At 38.1% G+C, this 20,568-nt stretch overlaps 1 pseudogene; it reads right to left on the bottom strand.

Annotated features, from left to right (window-relative positions):
* Positions 1 to 11,838, bottom strand: LOC144236856 (E3 ubiquitin-protein ligase FANCL pseudogene; annotated as a pseudogene).
* Positions 11,839 to 20,568: the final 8,730 nt, after the last annotated feature.

Raw genomic sequence — 20,568 nt, 5'->3', positions numbered from 1 at the left:
TCAGGGTCTTCCTCCAGACATTTCCAAGGTTACTGGCTCACCACAATATGGACATTCACCAAAAATGATGCTAATACTCTGTCTACTAGTCAGTAGTCCTATTAACCACTCAATAAGCATACTTGATGGAAAGGCTTTCCACACTGGGAATTATCACACACATGATTAGGAATGACACTATCAAGTTGATAGGCATAACAAACCTCCAATCTGTAGAAAAATCAGATTTTTCCAGGATACCATGAACTGGAAAATCTATTTCTAAAATATTTTTCAAATTTTGTAACAGACTATTTTCTGGATCCCACAAATGTATGTTTCCACATAGCTTAATTCCCAGAAATTTTACCATATGGTCAGCTCTAAGAGAGCAGCACTCAGGAAGTGCGGCAGGATGCCTCACATCTACCTCTATATTTATTGAAGCATCATTATTCCTTAATGCAATTCTGCATGCTGTTGTACTCTGTGTAGGCTTTTCTGGCTCAAATACCCAAGTCTTCTCATTGATTTCATCCACAACATCCCAGAATGCCTTTAGTGATTCTAACACTGCCAAAAAACTGACCATAGACACTTACTAAGGAGCTCTGTGGTGTCCAAAAAACATAAAACACCTACTCATCCTCAGTATATGTTCCTTTGCTTGAAGATATAACATTGATCCATTTTAGAATTAAAAATATATTTTTTTGCTTCCTTTTCATGAATATTTGAAAAACATGCCACTGAGACATACACAAAGGCACAAGTTAATGAAACTAACCACCAAGCTTACCACGAGTGGTATAAATGCAGACAGCTTGCTTCTAAGCACATGGATATTTCTTAAATTGGTCTTGTCACATCCTGAGTGTACAAGTTAGACAGGGCACAGAACCTTGTCATGGGTTTGTCACCCAGCAGAGATAAGGTGCCAAAATCTCCATTTCCTGCTAACAGTCTTTGCTTTCAAGGGACTCTTCCACAGAAAAACAATTCTTTTTAGAAGAGTCAGGGGATAAAAGAGACTAAGTCATTGAATGAAAACTGTCATTTCTCCTGTTTCTAATGTCATGATTTACTGTCAACTGTAAAACATATCAGATAGCAAAAGACACAAAGCTTTCCTGTGGGTTCAAGTTAACTTGATTAAAGAAAGCTTCTCTAACACCAATGACAACAGCCAAATTATGGAAAGAGCCCAAATGTCCATCAACCAATGAATGGATAAAGATGTGGTTTATATATGCAATGGAATACTACTTGGCAATGAGAAAGAATAAAACTTGCCATTTGCAACAACATGGATGGAACTGAAGGGTATTATGCTAAATGAAATAAGTCAGTCAGAGAAAGACAGATATCCTATGTTTTCACTCACATGTGAAATTTGAGAAACTTAACAGAAGACCATGGGGGAATGGAAGACGAAAAAATAGTTTCAAACATAGAGGGAGGCAAACCCATAAGAGACTCTTAAATACAGAGAGCAAACTGAGGGTTGATGGGGAGGGCAGGAGAGGTGGGAAAATGGGTGATGGGCACAGAGGAATGCACTTGTTGGGATGAGCACTGGATGTTGTATGTAAGCAGTGAATCATGGGAATCTACTCCTGAAGCCAAGAGCACACTGTATACACTGTATGTTAGCTAACTTGACAATAAATTATATTTAAAAAATAAAAATAAAATATGTTATAAAATAAAATAAAATAGCTTGTTTTTTTGGTCTTCCTGAGGTTTTACTTCCTGGTAGTTGCAAAATAGTAATAAGACCTGTGATGGGGCAAAGGTATAGTTGAAAAGTAAGGAAAGTCTACTGTAAAAGGGAAGACAGGAAAGCAGAGAGAGGCAAAAGTCCTCTAACTCAAACATATCTTAGGCAAACCAATTACAAGAAAGACTCCATATTAAAGCTGAGGCTCTGGACATGAATTCTCTCAGAACTTTTCATGCTGGAGTGAGTACTCCTTGGAAGGTTTTATTTACCTCTAAATGTACTTGCGCCCCAGTTTAAAAACCACTGTTATTTAACATGTGCTAGTGATGATTAAAATATCCCAGCTAATTCATGGTCTGTGGAGTATATAAGGATATCTGACAGATCCGGAAGAGTAGGCCTACTCTAGGAAATCCTTGGCTTACAGGTGTATGATCCTATGGCATTACCTCTAGATCAACAAAGGGACATGAGTTTGTATCGTCTTCTATTGGAAATGGGTGGCTGCAATTCTGGGTGGGGGTATTGCATAATTCAGAGAGATAGGAGAGCTTCAGATGTATGAGATGGGTTAATGGGTATAGTGGAGAAGACAGTTTTCAAAGTACTGTTCAGTTTACAATACTTTATGTTTCTTTGGAAACTTCCCTTGATACATAAGGTTGAGCAGTCATCAATCATATCTATAATTCACAAATGTGTTCCCCCAAGAATAGATAATTTATTCTGGGATTGATACCCAGCCTAAACTGATCCAATCAAATCTTCTAAGGAATTTGAAATTTTGGACTAAAAGTCACCCAGAACATGAATTGTTATTAGACCTAAGTCACTTAATGGCAGAATTCTTTTAAAAAGATCTATTTCTTGAAGCTTTCTGGTTTCTGACGTTTCAGAGGTGTAGGTTTTCAGTAGTTCCTTATATTTCATGCAATAATACAACATTCCTTATAGTATCTTTTTCAAAATTTAGTAGTGCTACATAAATAAGTAGATCAATGAAACAGAATGGAATCCAGAAATAGATACCAATATGTATGAGAATTTAAAGTACTATAAAGTACTATAAAGGTAGCATTTTAGGAATTAGTAGAGAAATTTACCAAAATAAATTTAAGATAGAACAAATACCTCAATGAAAAATTTTAATAAATTACGTAAGGAAGATTTTTCTGGTTTGTTTTCTTCCAAGATTTCATTCAAGGTATGATTTGGGAGGCTGCCTTTTGAGGGGTTATACAGATTTTACATCTGAATTCATGCCAGTTACAGATTTGGGGCCTTGGATAATTGATTGAAATTCATAAGCTATTGCTTTGTAGAGATTTAGAAATTTGTTGGCAATGTGGTTCCCCAGAATTCAGTATATTCATGGTCTATTGTGAGAACCATAACCAGACTTTACCCAGATATATATTTTTACGTGTGTGGTTATCATTTACTTACTATCCTCTTTATTCTCCACTCCCCCTCCCCCCATAGCTAGCTCCAGACCATTTGGAAGATAAAACTTCTAAAATCTATTCTTTGCTAGTGAGTTTGCTCCTATTTTCTAGTTAAAGATTCTTAGGAGAACACAGTAAGGTGTTCTGCTTTTATTACAGTCACCAAATATTTAAAACAACTTTAGTCTGGGGCATAGAAGCAGCTTGCCTTTTCAAGCTTCAAAATAGAGTGGTCATAACTTGGATTGCAGGCCACAATAGAAAGGACCTTTCCAGACTGAGTCACAATAAGGTTTGGTTACTGTTACTAATTTGGCGGGGACAAACTACTTTATAAGTGGCATTGTGGTTTTTTTTCCAGGCACAAAATACCTGTTTGTCTGTCTTTTTGTGATGCTAGCAGTCACTGATGCTCAATGTTTAGATTTAATAATTCATTAGGGGCTGTCAAGAAAAATGTTCATATTCAAATTCTATTCTTTTTTCTTCAGCCACCTGATGGACTCCCATAAAGAGAAAATGCACATCACCTACTATTTGATTAACTAGTGTTACAGTTTGTACAGGAAAGGCAGGATGAATGCTTGATTGTTTTCTCTTATTTACCAATTTTCAAAATAAAGAGTTGGTTTCCCAGCATCCTTCAGTAATGACCAATTAATTTTTTGGATCAGGATGAAATCATGAATTTAAATACATTTGATGTGTTTTGTTCTTATTGGTCTTAGTGATACGCAAGTTATTCCATCTCTAGTCAGTAAGAGCCAGTAACAATACCACCAATGTGATGACTAGAAAGAGTTACAAAGTTGCATATGCTCTCCATATTCTCACCCACTTCTTTTTACAATTGCACTGTATCTCCATTGTCAGACCATTCAGCCATTACATACCATATTCTCTTCCTTACAGCTCTCATTTAGTTTTAGTTCTACACAGAAGTTATATGTTCATCATGTCATTTTATCACTGTCACTTGAAATATTTTGCTTATTTTAATCCCCTTCTCCAGTAATTTCTTTTTTTTTCCTTAAATTTTTTTAATGTTTTTTATTTATTTCTAGGAGAGAGAGAGAGACAGCGTGAGCAGGGGAGGGTCAGAGAGAGAGGTAGTCACAGACTGAAACAGGCTCCAGGCTCTGAGCGGGCAGTCAGCACAGAGCCTGACGCGGGGCCCGAACCCACGAACCGCGAGATCATGACCTAAGCGAAAGTCAGACGCTCAACCGACTAAGCCACCCAGACGCCCCCCTTCTCCAGTAATTTCATAGAGAATACTATTCCCTGAGTTCTTACGTTGGTGACAGCTTGTATGGATATAAAATTCTTTTTTTTTTAATTTTTAATGTTTTATTTATTTTTGAGAGAGAGAGAGAGAGAGAAGCGTAAGCAGGGGAGGGTCAGAGAGAGAGGGAGATACAGAATCTCAAACAGGCTCCAGGCTCTGAGCTAGCTGTCAGCACAGAGCCCAACCCGGGGCCCATACCCACGAACCGTGAAATCATGACCTGAGCCGAAGTCAGACGCTTAACCGAATGAGCCACCCAGGCACCCCTATAAAATTCTTGCCTCATATTTTCCTGCTTTGAATATCTTAAACACATTACTTACTTTTTTAAACAATAAAGTGTTGGTGTTGAAAACTGTAAAGACAGTATTACTTTCTTCCCTGTATAAATGATGGGCTATTTCTCTAAGTGCCTAAAGGATTTTTTATTTCTATCCCTCTAAAGTCCAATAATTTCACTAGACCATATCTCAGTGATGGTCATTGTGGGTCACCTTTATCAGATAAACTGAGTGCCCTCTCAATATTTCATTTTAATTCTCATTTCAGTTTCTCAAATTACAGATTTCAGGTTTTCATTCTTTGTCAGGATTTTCTTCAGATATTACTAATTACGTTGACCTCCTCTGCCTGTCTTATTGTTTCTATTTTTTTAAGTTTATGTATTTTATTGAGAGAGAGAGTGTGTGTGTGCTGCCATGCATGAGTGGGGAAGGGGCAGAGAGAGAGGGACAGAGAGAATCCCAGGCAGGCTCTGCACTGTCAGCCCAGAGCCTAAAGGAGGGCTCAATCCCATGAACCCATGAGATCAGGACCTGATCTGAACACAAGAGTCAGAAGCTTAACTGACAGAGCCACCCAGGTGCCCTGTTTTTTGACTCCGTTTCATCTCTTTCTTTGTGATTTCTAAAAATTTCCCTTCTTTTCATCTTCCATTGAGGCATTACTTTGTATTCTTTTTCTACTTTTGATTTTGTTTCAGTTCTTTGTTTCTATTTTAACGTATGAAAGTGATAAAAGTGGTATTTTATTGATAGACATTTGTTTTATAAACTCAAATTTATGATACTTACCTAGTATAAAGTCAATAAAAACAAAGGTGAATATAAAATTAGCGAACTTAAAAGTTTTAAACAGGGAGCTATGGAAAACAGCAGCAGTCTATCAACCTTATCATCCAGCTTATTTCTGTATCTTGTTTTAGTTACAAAATATCAAATGGTTAACAAAGATTGGTTTAAAAAAGCACCATTTGCAACAGTTCTCAGTTTGCTTTACAATCTCAAGATGTTCTTTAATTAAATAGAGGATATTTTTTAATTATAATTTTTAAAGTTTACTTATTTTGAGAGAGACAGAGACAGTGTGAGCAGGGGAGGGACAGAGAGAGAAGGGGAGAGAGAGAATCCCAAGCAGGCTCTGTGCTGACAGCAGGGCTTGAACTCATGAAACCCAGGAGATCATGACCTGAGCCAAAACCAAGAGTCAGACACTTAATCGACTGAGCCACCCAGGTGCCCCAAATAGAGGATATTCAATAGAGGATATAGAAAAAGCTGTATAATAAGGCCTATACAAAAATGCATTAATTTGATAGTAAATAACAATACATCTTGGTAATCTCTAGTTTTTTTATATTTGGCATTGTGTATATATTGTTTTTCAGAACATATTTTTTAAAGCTTAGATTAAAATTTAACTGAAGTATAATTGATATCCAATGTTGTATTAGCTTCAGGTGTACAACATAGTTATTAGACAATTCTATATATTATATAATGCTTACCACAATAACTGTAATTAACCATTTGTCACAATATTATTGACTATAATAATATATTTGACTATATTTTTGACTACACTCCCTATGTTACACTTTTCATTCCTTGTTTATTTTATAACTGGAGTTTGTACCTCTTAACATGCTTCACTTATTTTGCCCTCTCTCTCCCCCCTATAGCTACTACCAATTTGTCCTCTGTATTCGAGTCTGTTTCTGTTTTGGTTTTTTGTTTATTTGTTTTTGTTTGTTTGTTTGTTTTACATTCCACATGTAAGTGAAATCATGTGGTATTTGTCTTTCTCTGCCTGACTTATTTACTCAGCATATGTGCTAGGCCCTTCTATGTGGTTGCAAATGGCAAGACTTCATTCTTTTTTTATGGCTGAGTAATATTCTATTGTATACATATATCACATCTTTATGCATTCATCCATTGATGGACACTTACGTTGTTTCCAAATCTTCTGTATCTGACTATTGTTTATAATGTGTCAATAAATGTATGCACGCACACACTTTTTTGAACTAGGGTTTTGGTATTTTTGGGTAAATACCCAGCAGTGGAATAACTGGGTTATGTGGTATTTCTCTTTTTAATATTTTTGAGAAAAATCCATACTCTTTCCCACAGTGGCTGCACCAATTTACATTCCCACTAACAGTGTGCACAAGGGTTCCTTTTTCTCTACATCCTTACCAATGCTTGTTAGTTCTTGTCTTTTTGATATTAGTCATCTGACTCGTGTGAGGTAATATCTCATTGTGGTTTGATTTGCATTTCCATGATGATTAGTGATGTTGAGCATTTTTTATGTGTCTGTTCACCATCTGTATGCTTTCTTTGGATAAATGTCTATTCAGGCCCTCTGCCCATTTACATATATATATATATTTTAATTTTATTTATTTCTAGAAGAGAGAGAGAGACAGCATGAGCAGGGGAGGGTCAGAGAGAGAGGGAGATACAGACTCTGAAACAGACTCCAGGCTCTGAGCTGGCAGTCAGCACAGAGCCTGATGCGGGGCTCGAACCCACGAACCGCAAGATCGTGACCTAAGCGAAAGTCGGACACTTAACCGACTAAGCCACCCAGGCACCCCCCTCTGCCCATTTTTAAACCAGATTTTTTAAATGTTAAGTCTTATGAGTTTTTTGTACAGTTTGGATATTAACCCCTTATTGGATATATCCAATATTGCATATTTGCAAATATGCTCTCCCATTTGGTAGGCTGTCTTTTCATTTTGTTCATTTCTTAATAATTTTATTTTAATTCTTTTCTGAGATGTATCACCTCAAATAAAACTTATTTGTTCTTTCATTTGTTATATTATTTCTTTGTGTTCTAACTTGATTTGAGGTGTTATAGTTTTTAATCTGGTTTACAAGAATGTCTTCTGGGCTAGTTTTCTCATCTATAGAGATGTTATTCTCCATTCCCTGAACTTTTGTAGAATTTTATCTCCATCTTTTCTGTTTCTTAATTTGTATGTCAAAGTAGTTTTCCTAAACTTTTAAAAAACAATGTTGCTTTGGATAACTTTTTAGCATTTAACTTTCTATCTAAACCTTGATGATAACTTTATATTAGAACATTATAACACTAGTATTCACTTGTTTCAATGTTTTTTCTAATGAAAAATTGGCAAGAAAATGGCAGGCTTACGTTTTGAAACTTGATTGCTCCTTCCTACCTTCATCCCACTACTAAACTGGATGTTCTTTTACTTTGAACTTTCCTGTCTGTGTCTTGCTAAATTTGGATTCTATCCCCAGATGTTTCTTTCTCCTCTTTGAGAGTTTAGTCACTGACGGGAGCTTTAGTTAGAGAACGTATATGGACCATATCATCCTAGCCTTTTCAAACTTTCTTGCAACCCTTTGCACTCCCCTCAGACAGAGACATATGACATTGATTCTGTCAAGGAAATAAGAAAGATTAAGATGCTAAACATGTAAATCTACGATTAAAAAAAGGAAGAAAGGGNCCCTCCCCCCCCCCCCCCCCGCCCCTCCACTGCTCTCTCTCTTTCTCAAAAATAAACATTTTTTTAAAGGAAGAAAAATTCTCTGAGGAAAGTCCTTTTGTGGCTATTACAACAGCTGTCTAACAAAAACAATTAAGAAATTAAAGAAATTCCCAAAGTTTCATGTGGAAACACCATACTGGTTAACACTTCTATATGTAATAAAAACCACCTCTAGCTGAAATTTTATAAAGATGATTTATCATAAAAACGCAGAGCTGATTCAAATGGCCCAAGAGTAGGAAGCAGCCAAGCCAGGAAGTCTTCCTCCAGCCCCACCCCACCCCCTAGCTTTCAACTCTGCTTCAATCTCTGCATCTTCCTTTTTCTAACTACACACTGATTTAGCTTACTTCCTGGTTCACAAGGTGGAAAGTATCTGTTGATACCTGAGTTTCCATCTCCTTTGTTCCCCAAACTAGGCAAAATAAGCCTAGAATTTCTAGTCTACATTCCAAATGCCCTCAGAGAGACTCTGATTGGCCCAGCTTTGAGATTTAAGACTATGGCCAGGGGGCGCCTGGGTGGCTTAGTCGGTTGAGCGTCCCACTTTCGCTTAGGTCATGATCTCGCGGTTCGTGGGTTCGAGCCCCGTGTCGGGCTCTGTGCTGACAGCCAGCTCAGAGTCTGGAGCCTGTTTCAGTCTGTGACTCCCTCTCTCTCTGACCCTCCCCTGCTCACGCTGTCTCTCTCTCTCTCTCTCTCTCCCCTAGAAATAAAAAAAAAATTAAAAAAAAAAAAAAAGACTATGGCCAAGAGAGTGGGGGCGGCGGGGGAGGGAGGGGCAGTTGTTAGAACAGAAGTGTCTCCACTGTAATCAAATGGATTACATGGATTGAGCCTGTAATCAAATGGATTACATGGATTGTATGGATTGAGCCTGAGGGTAAGATAGAAGAGGGGCAGGACAAGTGAAAAGAAGAGTCAGTTCTTGGAAAATAGGGAGTCAAACAGACAAAACAGGTATGAAATCCATATTTCTATTTTCATGAACATTAGACATGTATATTTTACACACAACATTCACCTATGAAAAGTCGGGATGAAGAAAAACTGGTTCGAAAACTAGAAGAATGAATAAGAACTAGGAGATCTTTTTTCCTCCGTCTTCAACATTACTTTCTGAAACAAAATCAAGACTATGAGACATACAGGGGTGCTTGGGTGGCTCAGCTGGTGAAGCATCACACTTCGGCTCAGGTCATGATCTTGCAGTTTGTGAGTTCAAGCCCCACATCAGACTCTCTATTGTCAGCATGGAGCCCACTCGAATCCTCTGTCCCCTTCTCTCTCTCTCAAAAATAAATGTTAAAAAAAAAAAGACTGTGAGACACATAGTTTCTCCCTGGGAGGTTATAAGCAATAAAAACAACATAAAACAAAAACCCAGACTGAATTCTGAATTTTAAAAAGGATATGCTTGCTGAGCACTGTTTTGCTACCTTTTTAAGAACTAAACTTAGATTCTCCAGGAAACTGAAGAGGTGATAGTACTATGAGCCTCAGAACTATTTTGTTTAAATGAATATGGAGAAGTTAGCTACTTAACTTAATGTAAGCAAAATAGACCAAGTAAAATACATATTGTGGAAGTAAATACTTTACAAACTTGGTTATGGGCTCCACTTGAGAAAGATCAGCTATTTGAAATAATTTTGGTTAGTGAATAGTGATAAAGTTTGAATCCTCAAAAGAATACAAGTTTCAGCTCCTAAGATATATATGCTGTCAGTTGTCACTGAATTTTTTATTTATTGTTCTACTACTTTTTCATTTTTAAGATGAACAGAACAATAAATCCACTTAGCCTTTGGAAAGCAAATAATTTGAAGATAAATATCTCAATTCTTCTGTCATACTCTTGATAAAGTCTTCTTGGGAAAGACGAATATTTCTCATAAATATCTATGGTACATAATTTTTTAAAACAAATTTGAAGCTTAAAATACATACATGAATTAACATTGTATAAAAATATGGTTACACAGTTAGACCTGAGGTGGGCTTCCATCAAAGGAGAATCTCTCCAGAGAATGAATTGTGTTTTCTTATATTTGGGGAGGGAAGCTGGCATTTGCCTCACCGTTTTCAAACACACTGTATTGCTGCAAATGTACCATGATGGTAAGGTATACTGATAATGGGGAAGGCTATGCACCTGCGGGGGCAGGGAGTCTGTGGGAAGTCTCTGAACTTCCCTTTCAATTTTGCTGCTAACCTAAAACTCCTCTAAAAAATAAAGTCTTAAAAAAGTCTTCATTATCTTTAAAATATAATTTGAGTTTTCTCTCTTCGATTTGTAGGTGTCAATATCTAGTGTCCCTGAATGGTTGACTAAATTGTGAAGAGGGGCAGATGTGAAGAGGGGCAGCAGCCATATCTGCTGCCTGGTTAATCACAGTCATAAGACACTAGCAATTGTTAAATGCATCTCAGGTTAAGAGATGTTAAAGTGCTGAAGTAAAAAAAAAAAAATGCAGCTTAGAAGCAACATAATTATTTCAGATGCCTCCCTGATGAGAGAAATCATTTGAGCTCAAGGAACTGAACCATGCAGAAATCTGAGAGAACAGCATTCTAGGTAAAGGGAGCAGCAAGCACAATGTCCAGGGGTAGGATGAACTTGGATGTATTTAACAGAAGGAAAGAAGGCCAGCATGACAGGGATAAAATGAGCCATTAACAAAGAGTAGTGAGTTCAGTGTCAAGGCTGAAACAAAGTCCTGAGTCCAGTATTGAGTCTGGTTTCAAATAGGATAAAATGAGATGCTGGTCCAAGGGTGAACACCACGTATTGGATTTGTGTCTACATGCAATTATTATTTTATATGTTCTACATCTAAATATTGCTGAGGCAGCCACTTAACCAAAAACCTTTACTGAAGCCAAATGTCACTAGATTTTGTTAAGATTATTAAATAATTAGGCTCCACAAAAGTCTCAGGGAGGCCCAAGCACCTTGAGACTGTGAGACCACTCACCCCTTGGATCTGGACTTGGCAAGATGAATACTACTTAGAATCATCATTGTGGTACTTCATCCTAATTCTTTGCACATATTTTTACTGAGTGGAAGTCAGAACTTGAGACCCCCTTGACTTGAGGTCTTGAACAAATGGCCCTGACTACTCGGTCTGCCACATGAGTTTGGAAAATAGTTCATAGGCAACTGAGAGGATAAGGTAGTACTACAATCTAGCCCAAATTCCACTAACTCAGCTCTGAGTCCTGGGGCTGGGCTGTGTCCACCAAAGGGGGCTTTTTTTGTTTTGTTTTGTTTTGTTTTGTTTTTTCTTCTAATTTGCACAAAGCCCCCATATAGGCTAGCTTTGGGCCACCTCAACTTCCCCCTCACCTTTCTGGATTTTCTATTATGATTGTTTGTATAACACTTTCTAATTTTCACAGGGCTTTAATCTTATTCTCTTGTCACACAAGGCAATCTTCTTACCCTGGTTTTATAGAGAAGTGAACAAAGGATCAGCAAGACCATCTGGTTGGTCCAAGGTTTTCCCCTGAAGAGTGGCAGAACTGACTGTAAGTCACAGGTCTTCAGCTGGGGTCTCACTGTATGCCCTGCTGCCTCAAGCATGATGTTAGCGGAAGGACCATAGCACTGGCTGAACTGATGCTCCTGGCGTAGAAAGCTCCAGGGGCCTTTCTAATCATGAAAAGTGCTTCTCCATCCTTTTACTTTCCACACTCATTTTTCTGCTGGGCCAGCATTTCTCTCTCTTCTTCTTCTTGTCTTTGAAAATAGAACAGCTGCCATGACCACTAAAAGTGGTGATTTTATTTCAAAAGACAATCACCAATTTTTTCACTTCTTATGAATTTTATATTCTTCTCACAAGTTGTTCATGGTACAGAAGGGAAATGTGTTAAGAAGAGCAGCATAAGGACGACTTAATAGATTCAGATGTGCTTCTTTAAATAAGTTGTCCTGGTGTCTAGAATTGTGGTACCATCACGGAGCACATCAGGCCACAGCGTCTTCCCAGAGGGTTTCAGTCTCTTCAGGCAACCTCCTGCCCAGATCATGCTCATCTTTCCATGCCAGGCCTCCTTCTAGTTGAGATCTCAAGAACCAAGGCTCAAATTCTTTCCAACCCATCCTAGAATCACTTCCCACATCAGAGTTTGAGGAAATATCCGTAACCATCTTCCCATAGGCTGTGACCTCTCCCGTTTCCAGAAGGCAGGAACTCTCTCACTTTCTTCTCTTCCACATTTTTTGTTAATTCCAGAAGTTGGAATAATATTAAAGCAGTTGCTTCTGATGCATATGGAGATGGAAACAGGTGAGTGAGAAACTTTTCACCTGCTGACTACAAAGAGAGAATAAAGACAGTGAAGTAAATTTTGAATAAAGTTGAATTTCTCCAATTCGACCATCCATTGAGCTTTGGTTGCCTCTGTGTTTTTATGTTAAAACAGCCTGTATTTTAAAATGATGATAGTGGGGCGCCTGGGTGGCTTAGTCGGTTAAGCGTCCGACTTTCGCTTAGGTCATGATCTCGCGGTTCGTGGGTTCGAGCCCCGCGTCGGGCTCTGTGCTGACTGCCAGCTCAGAGCCTGGAGCCTGTTTCAGAGTCTGTGACTCCCTCTCTCTCTGACCCTCCCCTGCTCACGCTGTCTCTCTCTCTCCTAGAAATAAATAAAACATTAAAAAAAAAATGATGATGGTAACAGGTACAAAGTTTTCTGTTTTATTTTGTTTTGNCGAGATCATGACCCAAGCGAAAGTCGGACGCTTAACCGACTAAGCCACCCAGGTGCCCCTATTTTGTTTTGCCTTTTAAAGAATGTCCTTATTTGGCAAAATACGGTCTCAAAGCTTTAAGAATGGAAGCTATTGTGCTAAGGTCTGTGGTACAGGATGAACAAATCCTCATTATGGAAGGTATTTCCATTTTCCTCTCCTGCGTGTTTCACCTTATGGCCAGACTGGCTCAGCAATTCTCAATCTATAATGGAAACAATGTTCTCTGCCAAAATGTTACATGCAATTATTCTAAGAAAGAAACACACAAAGAACTTACATACCTATTACAAAAGAAATGGTTAAATATATCCTTAGTTAAATATATAATGGGGATATCATAATGCAGTTAAAAGAATGAAGCTAATGTAAATTTATCACAGGTAAAGCTCTTCCTAACCAAGTATTTTATGGAAAGAAGGAGTATATTCATTATCTAGTATATTAGTTTGGGATCTCCAGAGAAATGGAATCAACAAACGTATATCCTCTAAATCTATTTACTTACATGCCTACCTACCTATCTATATTCTATATATATACATATGAGAGAGAGGAGAGAGAAAGAACAATTTATCATAAGGAATAGGCTCATGCAATTATGGAGGCTAAGAAGTCCAAGATCTGCAAGTGGCAAACTTATGAAAAAATGTTCAGTTTTCGAAATCATTGGGATTTCAGAATTATTGATAAGAGACTGTGGATCTATTATTAGGGAAAGACAGAACCAATGAGTAATGGGTACACACTCCATTAATTAATTGACTTATATAGAACTGATGCCCTTTGGAAGATATTTGTGTATCTTTGTTAGCTGGGGACATCTTCATTACTACCCGTTTGCCCTGTAGGGGAGAGGCAGCCTTTTGCCCCTTACCACCGTCCCCTAGCTGGGGCAAGCTCTTCCCTTAACCCCCCACCATAACTGAGATAGGTTGGCAGGGAAGCTTAGCAGCGGCAGTCACTTCTTACTACCTTTAGAAGCGGCTTCTCTCAAAGATGCCACCACCAAAGGGATCCTGCCGTGACTACCTCCCTGTTTGGCTCCAGGTCAACATCATACTCTCAGCAAGGACTTCAAAAGAGATAAAAGTTTTCCTTTCTCTCTAGTTCCTGCCCCTCCTCCATCCCTAAATTTTGCACCCCAATAATTTACAACTACTAGTCAAGTGGATGATGGCCAGTAGAATTATTTCCCTTCAGAAGAATCACCACCAAAACAAGGCCATGGTTATCCTAAGCTCTGCCTCCTCCCACCCATCAGGATAAAGATGACACAATGGCAGCCAACATCAGCACATTCTGGGTTACAGAATCTCAGTGGGCACATCCACAATCCACTCTGTGCTACACTGGACCACAGAGGTAGGCCAGGCGTGCTTGTCTCTCCTGCAGTTTTAGAGCTTCTCCCCTAGTTCTCTGTGCTCTATTCCACAAAGAAGAACACATATACACATCTCCAGGAAACAAACAGAGCACGGTCTAAATCTCAATATGGAAAGTAATCCTTTCTCCTGTGGAAGACACAAGTCTATATGGTCTGGCTTTGCTAAAATACCACTCTTTGGCAAGACACACTAGTTTTATATTACAAAATAAAATACTTTATTGTTGCTAAAATTGATCTCTGGGTTCTGGTGGTGTCAGCCAGTTTTCTCCACTGTAAAGTTCCCTGTCAACATTTTACCTAATATTTGTAGTAACCTTAGTTGATCCTTCACTAGAGGATGAAAACTGATGATGGTCCATTCCGTCATTGCTTCTTTACTCATGAGCTGGCGTTTATCTGCGAAAAGCTTTTCCTCAGGGCTCTTGGCTAGCTCTGTCAGTGGAGCATGTGACTCTTGATCTTGCGGTTGTGAGTCTGAGTCTCACAGTAGGTGTAGAGATAACTTAAAAATAAAATCTTTAAGAAAAAAAACTTTTCCAGGGTGCCTGGGTGCCTCAGTCAGTTAAGCGTCTGACTCCTGGTTTTGGCGCATGGTTTTGTGAAGTCAAGCCCCACATTGGGCTCTGTGCTGGCAGAGTTATTTAAGCTACTTAATAAATAAACTGAAAAAAAAAAAAAACCTTTTCCTTATCTATGAAGAATTTTTCTTCATTAGTTATTTCATTTCATTTATATAAGAAAAGCAGGATACTTGATTTCCCCCCCTTTTATTCATCAATGTTTAAATATTACATTACTTAGTAGTCTGGCAATTTCCAATGATAAGCAACGTGGTCTTTATTTTTTTTCCAATGTGTTCTTTAAAGCATCATCATAAAATCACAGATTTATACATATTTGATGTTCAATTCATTGCAGTCATTATGGTTTTTGTTTAACTTTTAAAATTTTACACTTGTATCTCTTTTCTCTTACAGTGAAAACTCTCAATTTCCAATGGTATTAACACAATTATTTATCTGCCTTTCCCCCTATATCATATCACTATTTATACTACAAATAAGACGGCTAAATGCAGGATAAAACTTCTTCACAGTTCTTTTTTCTTCAGAATACATCCTACTAGGGATGTATTGCATTTTAAATGAAGTAATTATTTTATCTACAGAGCTATGGTACCAAATTGATATATGGTTATGTTCATTTCTTTCCATTCATTTTCAATTTTAGGGATTTATTTTTCTCACTTTCTAATTACATAAACCATTTATATGATTCTGAAGCTAAAACTATAGAACAAGATGCACCCACAGAATTTTTTCTTCTATCCTTGCCTGTTTATCATGCACCCTCTCTCCCAACACAGGAAACCATTTGTATTAGCTTTTGATGTATTGTTTCATTGTTTGTGAAAAATATAAACAAATATTTTCCCACCATTTCTCACACAAAAGGTAACATACAATAAAGTCTCTTGCATTTTGCTTCATTTCACTTAACAAAATAGCCTGGAGACTGTTCCATACCAACGTATCAAGATGTTTCTCATTCCTTTCTACAGCTGCATAGTTCTCCATTGCTTAGATACGCCATGGTTTATCAAACCAGTTCCCTGGCACGTGGGTTGTTTACAGTTTATAGGTTTGTGTCTTTAATTTCATATTTTTGCAAGTATATCCTTGGGGGACATTCCTAGAAGTGAGATTGTTGGGTCAAATGTAACACTGCCAAATTCTACCTCNGGTGGTTATAAATTTTGCCTTTCTACAGGCAATGAAAAGAATCCAAAGTCATGAAGGTTTTTCTCTATTCTTCTATGAGTTTCATGGTTTTAGCTTTTGGCTTTTGTGTGTAAATCTCTGATCCATTTTTTAAATGTTTATTTATTTTTGAGAGAGAGAGAGAGAGCGAGGGAGCAGGGGAAGGGCACAGAGAGAGGGAGACACAGAATCTGAAGCAGGCTCCAGGCTTGGAGCTGTCAGCACAGCTGGGCCGGAAATCAACAACCTGCAAGACCATGAGCAGAGCTGAAGTCAGGTGCATAACCAATTTAGCCACTGAGACACCTCCTCTTTGATACATTTTTAGTTAACTTTTGTACATGATGTTAGGTCAGGGTTCAAGTTCATTCTTTTGGACACGGATATCCAGTTTCCCCAGCACTATTTGTTGAAAAGAATGTACTTTCACCATGAATGATATTGGCACCTTTGTTGAAGTCATTTGAACATATATATGACAGGTTATTTCTGGGTTCTTGATTCTATTCTACTGGTCCTTATGCCAATACCACACTTTTTGATCACTGTAGTTTTGTAATAAGTTTTTAAATCAGAAAATGTGAGACCTACAAGTTTGTTCTTCTTTTTCAAGATTACTTTGACTATTTGGGGGTCCTCTGAGATTCCTCTGAATTTATCCTATGAATTTTCAGAAGGATTTTTCTATCTGATAGGGATTTCATTAAATCTGTAGATCACTTTGGGTAATACTGACACCTTACCACTAGTAAGTCTTTCAGTCCATGAATACAGAATATCTTTCCACTTATTTATGTCTTCTTTTATTTCTTTGAGCAATGTTTCATATTTTCCAGTGTCTGAGTCTTTCACTTCCTTGGTTAATTTCTAAGTATTTTATTCTTTTTGATGCTGCTGTAAATAGAATTGTTTTCTTAATTTCCTAGTTGGATTGTTCATTGTCAAATATTTCCCTTATTATAGAAAGGCTGAGCATCTTTTCACACTCTTAGGGGCTATCTGTATTTATTTTTTAGTGGAACTCTCTGTTCATATCTTCTACTCATATTTCTACTGTGCTGTTGGTATTTGTCTTCTCAATTTTTAGCAGCTCTTTATATATTACTAATACCAGCCCTTTGGAAAGGGGCTTGAATTACACAGGTATATGCATCTGTCAAAAATTAGTGAATATACACTTACGTTTTGTGCATTCATTGCATTTAAATTTTATATCAGGAGAAAGTCAAACTTAGGTGACTGATAAATGGAGCTGCTTTTTAAAAAAATTTTTCTTAATGTTTTATTTATTTCTGAGAGAGAGAGACAGCATGAGCAGGGGACAGTCAGAGAGAGAGGGAGACACAGAATCCGAAGCAGGCTCCAGGTCTGAGCTGGCTGTCAGCACAGAGCCCAATGCAGGGCTTGAACCCACGAACCGGGAGATTATGACTTGAGCCGAAGTCGGATGCTTCACTGACTGTGCCACCCAGATACCCCTAAATGGAGCTGCTTTTAACCAAATCAGGCATCTGGAGACTAAAGAGATTTTATGAGGTTAACTTGGACATGTTAAATTTGAGGTATTCTGGGACATCTGCTTCCCAGTTTCCTCACCTGCCAAATGTAGACAGTGATAGTATTCATCCCACTGATATATTAACAATCAACTGATACAGTATATGTGAATACATTTTGTTAATGTTTAAGTGCCGTATTCATGTCATCTTATATCAGCCCTGCACGTATCCATAGTCTGATGAAAGGACACAGAGGAGAGATTGAAATATTGTCTGCGTTTGCACAAAAGCAGCATCATCCATCTAGTTCAGTAAGACAGGAGACGCTGGAGGAAAATGCTGAAGAGAATGAAAAATGTGGATAGTCAAGAAAGAAATATAAGATAACAAATCATCAATTAGAAATATACCCCAGCTGCTTCTAAACATAATAAACTGTCAAAGCTTTCCATCAAGTAGAAGAAGACAGAGTTACAATGAGATCTGGGAGAAAACACATATTAAAAAATTCAACTGAGCAATTAGTAGCAGCATTTACTGTAGATTAGAAACCCTCTACAGAATCACTTCTGCCTTGTAACACACGTAACATATATTACAAACTGTTGTTACTGTTCAATTTTCATCTGCAGACAAATTTAAAGTTAAAATATAATATGTCTTTAAAGGCGATTGCAAGTTCAAACTTATCATTAAGGAGACTGCTTCCTAACTCCTTGATTATATGTTCAGAAAACATCTAGGAAGTTCAACCATCTGACTGGTTAGACAGTATTTGGGTGTGAAATGTAATTCTTTGATGCATGCTGTTCTTCTAGAATTTATAGGCAGTGCTGCATTCTTAAATTTGTTTTGCTTTTGTGAAGTAAGCAAATTATCTGACTTTAAACCTCAGTAAAACTATTCAATTAAATGCAATACGTAGCTATTGAAGATATATCAAGGCCAGGCAGGGTGTGGTCACTTCCCTCAGGGAACGGATAATCTGGAGGCCGAGAGGCCTCTAAACAAGTACTAAGGAAAGTGAGTGAGTGCACACGGAGAAACACAGTGAGAAACCAGCTGGCAAGTATAAAAGCATGGTAAAGTGTGAGGGGTTCTTTCCATCTAATCAAACTTCTCAACCTTCTTTCTAGCTTTCAGGAAATGAAGGAGCTAAAGAAATACAGGATGGATAAAAGAGAGAGTAAGACAATAAGATGCCATCAGAGATCACAAACTCAAAGTTTTATGACTTGATTGGAAATGATCTGAATAAGGATCCGAGAGTCCATCTAATGTCAAGGTCATCACCACCCTTGATCTCCCTTGGTGGGGCACACAGCACTAGTCTGCCAATTAGTTCAGCTAGCTGTAGTCACAGGATCTGCAGCAAGTCCTATAAAGAGTGAGGGACTATTTGCCCAATTCTTGAATCTAAATTGGCCTCTGGGTTTCCTCTGATCCACAGAATGTGGCATATGTGATCTTGCTTGTCTCCCAAGGCTATGCCTTAACAAGTCTGACAGCTTCTGCCTACACTCTTTTAGATGCTGCCCATAGATGGACAATGTAGCCTGTGAAGGAGAGGGCATGCCCTGCTCTCTATGAAAGAATCCTCCAGAAGAACTGTGGCCCTCAGTGGTTAGCATCACCAACAGCCAGACATGTGAGGCCACTTTGGACTTTCAGCTCAGCTTACTCTCCAGCTCAGGGTTTGGAAAACTACAGCTTAAGGGCCAAATCTAGCCCTCAGCCTGTTTTTATGTTGGGCCCTTGAGCTAAGAATAGTTTTGCTTTTCAAAGGTGTATAAAGAATGAAATAAATAAGTAACAAAGAATAATATGCAACAGAGACAAAGTCTAAAATATAGGGTGCCTGGATGGCTCAGTCAGTTAAGCGTCCTACTTCGGCTCAGGTCATGATCTCACGGTTCGTGGGTTCGAGCCCCGTGTCGGGTTCTGTGCTGGCAGCTCAGAGCCTGGAGGCTATTTCAGATTCCGTGTCTCCCTCTCTCTCTGCCCCTCCCCTGCTCATGCTCTGTCTCTCTCTGTCTCAAAAATAAATAAGCTATAAAAATAATAATAAATAAATAAAATACGCGTCACTGGCCCTTTACAGAAACTGTTGCTAATCCCTGCTACAGCTGAACATAACTGTATACGCCCAAACAAAACCACAAAGGAAACATCCAACCAACTCTCAGAATTGTGAAAAATATTAAATTGATATTTGTAATACATGGGATAGTTTGCCCTACTGCAATGGATAAATTAATCACAAGAAGCTAAATGCTATACAACAAGCAAGGAGACTGCCTCAAAGGAAATACTCTCTTAAAGGTTTTGAACTTTTCCTTCTCACTAATTTAGGAGGATTTCTTACCCCAATTTGCTGTCTGCGCCTCTGTTTTGTATTCTAGAGAGGTTTTGGCAGCTACACATACATACTATTCATGGGACATTCAAAACATTGTTTTGATTTTTTAGAGATTGAGAAAGAGTGCATGCATGAGTTTGGGAGAGAGGAAGAGGGAGAGAATCTTACAGCATGGAGCATGACAGGGGGGCTCAGTCCCACACCCCTGGGATCATGACTTGAACCAAAATCAAAAGTGGGATGCTCAGCCAACTAAGCCACCCAAGTGCCTCCAAAACATTTATTTTTAAGAATTATTTAGGATTTATTTATGGGGGTGGGGGGAGACAGAGAGAGAATCCCAAGCAAGTTCCATGCTGTCAGCACAGAGCCCGACATAGGGGTCAATCTCACGAACCAAGAGATCATGACCTGAGTCAAAATCAAGAGTAGGATGCTTAACTGACTGAGTCACCCAGGCACCCCCAAAACAATTTAAAAACAAGTATTAGACAACAACTTTTCTTAAAAAAAAAAAAACAACCATAGTATTTGCAAGATATAATATTAATG

Source organism: Crocuta crocuta, unplaced genomic scaffold, assembly GCF_008692635.1.
Source record: "Crocuta crocuta isolate KB4526 unplaced genomic scaffold, BGI_CrCroc_1.0 scaffold226, whole genome shotgun sequence".
NCBI classification, from domain to species: domain Eukaryota; kingdom Metazoa; phylum Chordata; class Mammalia; order Carnivora; family Hyaenidae; genus Crocuta; species Crocuta crocuta.
The sequence above is the reverse complement of the archived record's forward strand: the minus strand, read 5'-3'. Positions and strand labels throughout refer to the sequence as shown.